Source organism: Elaeis guineensis, chromosome 4 (assembly GCF_000442705.2).
Source record: "Elaeis guineensis isolate ETL-2024a chromosome 4, EG11, whole genome shotgun sequence".
In the NCBI taxonomy this organism is placed as follows: domain Eukaryota; kingdom Viridiplantae; phylum Streptophyta; class Magnoliopsida; order Arecales; family Arecaceae; genus Elaeis; species Elaeis guineensis.
Window position 1 is genome coordinate 20,658,532 of NC_025996.2, and position 3,025 is coordinate 20,661,556.

The following is a 3,025-nucleotide window of genomic DNA, read 5'->3' on the forward strand; positions in this document are numbered from 1 at the left end:
AAAAAAAAAAAGAAAAGAGGAATAAATGGTTTATCTGCCTAAGGTGGTATGTCGCTTATGTCGCGCAGTGGTTTTGTGGTCCCAAAAACTGCTTGGTGAGTCATCCAGGTTCCACAATATTGAAAAACAATTGCTTCTCTCATTTTACCCAAAAAAAAAAAAAAAAACAATTGCTTCTCTCATAAAAGGAGTAGGTTCAGCTGTATAACTTCAGAGTACACCTATAAATAATATGCAAGCATTTTAATACACTTTGTTGTTGTCGTAAGAGTATACTATTATCATAGTGCATGACACACGACTGATGATGTAAAAGTTTCTCTACATACGATAAATATCCAACAAATATCTAAAAAGCCTAGTGCCTTGACAACATATAGATTTCACTTGGTGTCCTCGAGCATCTCTCTTTATCCTAGCTCGTTCATCTCTTTTGACTCTTTCTAAAGTCTTCTTTATGTGTTTTGAAATTTTTTCAGATGGTGCACGTAAAATGCATGTGGAAATAATCTCTACTAGTAATATCCGTTCTTGAGTTTACATTCAGTCAATTTTTTGCCTTCCAAGAACATCTGGAGTAGGGACTCGATCTCTGCTCAAACACAATTTGTGTAGAATTGAATGATTTATTACTCGTGCAGCCTCTTTAGATGGGGTGCAGAACTGACTTCACACCTTTTGGCACCCTCAATAAAATTCTATGGGACAAAGCCTCTATCTTCTTCTAGCACCAGTTTAACCCATCTCATATCCTGCTGCCGAGTGGGTGGAGCATTCTGTCCATTGACCTACACCGCGTGCCCACAACTCAATTGAGTGGTGTATGTAGTTGCAGGAGTCCAGGACTTTTTTATGCACACTAAACATGACGTTAGAGTTCAACTTTTGTTGTTCGAGGAATACGACGGACATTACCAAGAGATGCAACCGAGAACAGATCCCATAGTTTCTGTCAAATAATAATAAATAAATTTTTTTTAATTATTTTTTTTTCAAATTAGAACCAATATATAAATACAATTACATCATAGTAATAAGAAACAATCCTATTCTAAGGAAACTAAATATTCCTATACACAAGATTTGACAACTATACACAATGACAACTATACATAAGATTTGACAACTATACACGAGATTTGACAACTAATTTATTTGACAACTATACACAAGATTTGACAACCAATAGAAATAATCTGACAATTACAACCTAGCTCATGGCAACACTCCTCCTCAAGTTGGAGCATAGATATTTATCATGCCCAACTTGTCAATTATATCATGGAATATATTTCCTGAAACAGCTTTTATGAGAATATCACCCAACTGACTTTTTGATTTGATGAATGAAAAATGTTATTATCTTTTGATTTAACTTTTCATTGATGAAATGACGATCAACTTCAACATGTTTGGTATGGTCATGTTGTACAGGATTTTGTGCAATTTCGATAACAGTCTTATTATCACAATAAAGATTCATAGGTGTTGCATATTCAATCCCCAAGTCTTTTAAAATACTTTTAATCCATAATAATTTACATACACCATAAGCCATACCTCGAAATTTGGCTTCTGCACTTGATCTTGCCACAACTTTCTGTTTCTTACTTTTCTAAGTAACAAGATTACCCTCCACAAAAGTAAAATAGCCAGATGTGGATCTTTTGATTGTTTGATCACCTGCGCAATCAGCATCCGTATATCTTTCAATATTAGAACCACCATTTTTTGAAAATAATAAACCTTTGCCCGAAGCACCTTTCAAGTATCTCAAGATTTTGTATACTGTATTCATGTGTTCTTCACTTGGTGCATGTATGAATTGGCTTACGACGCTTACCGCATAGGCTATATCCGGTCTTGTGTGTGACAAATAAATTAGTCTCCCAACCAGCCTTTGATAGCGAGCCATGTTTGTTGGAACTTGATCTGGAAAAATTCCAAGTCTATGATTCATTTCTATGGGTGTTTCGACTGGTTTGCAAGCAAGCATTCCAGTTTCAGTCAAAAGATCTAGCACATATTTCCGTTGCGAAAGAAAAATCCCTCGTTTTGATCTTGCTATTTCAATTCCCAAAAAATATTTAAATTATCCCAGATCCTTCATCTCGAACTCAGCAGCTAAATATTCCTGTAACAACTTCATTTCACACAGATCATCTCCTGTCAAGACCATATCATCAACATATATGATTAGAGCTGTTACCTTCCCTTCTTTGTGTTTTATAAACAAGGTATGATCTGAATTACTTTGTTTATGACCAAATACCTTCATTGTAGAAGAAAACCTCCCAAACCAAGCTCTAAGTGACTGCTTAAGCCCATACAAAGATTTCTTCAATTTACAAACTTCATTTTTTCCTGAAGAACTATGTTTAATTCCAAGTGGCAGCTCCATATAGACTTCCTCCTCTAATCTCCATTTAGAAAAGCATTTTTAACATCAAATTGTTGCAAAGGCCAATCTTGATTTGCTGCTATAGATATGAGAATGCGAATTGTGTTGAGCTTAGCTACTGGTGCAAAAGTCTCTTGGTAATCTACCTCATACTTTTGTGTGTATCCCTTTGCAACTAATCTTTCCATCTGTTTTGACTTTCATGGTGAACACCCATCTACATCCGATCGTCTTCTTTCCTTTGGGTAATAAAACAAATTCCCAAGTAAAATTTTTTTGTAAAGCTTCCATCTCTTCATTCATCGCTTTTGTCCATTTTGGATCTGCCAATACATCCTGCACACTACTAGGAATAGATACTTTAGATAATTGATTAACAGTAAGTGCATATGATTTAGACAATCTATGAGTAGAGACATAATTGCTAATTGGATATTTAACATTGGCTTTAAGATCAGGTTCATACTATTTCTTTGGGATACTATTATTCGATCTTTGTGGGTATCTTGGAGCAAAATTTTCAGGAGGAACATTTGTTTCAAGAAACTCATTAGACATGGGACTCGATATTGGACTAGAGATTACCTGAGGAGAAGAATTCTGGACATTCTGGATTGATTCGTC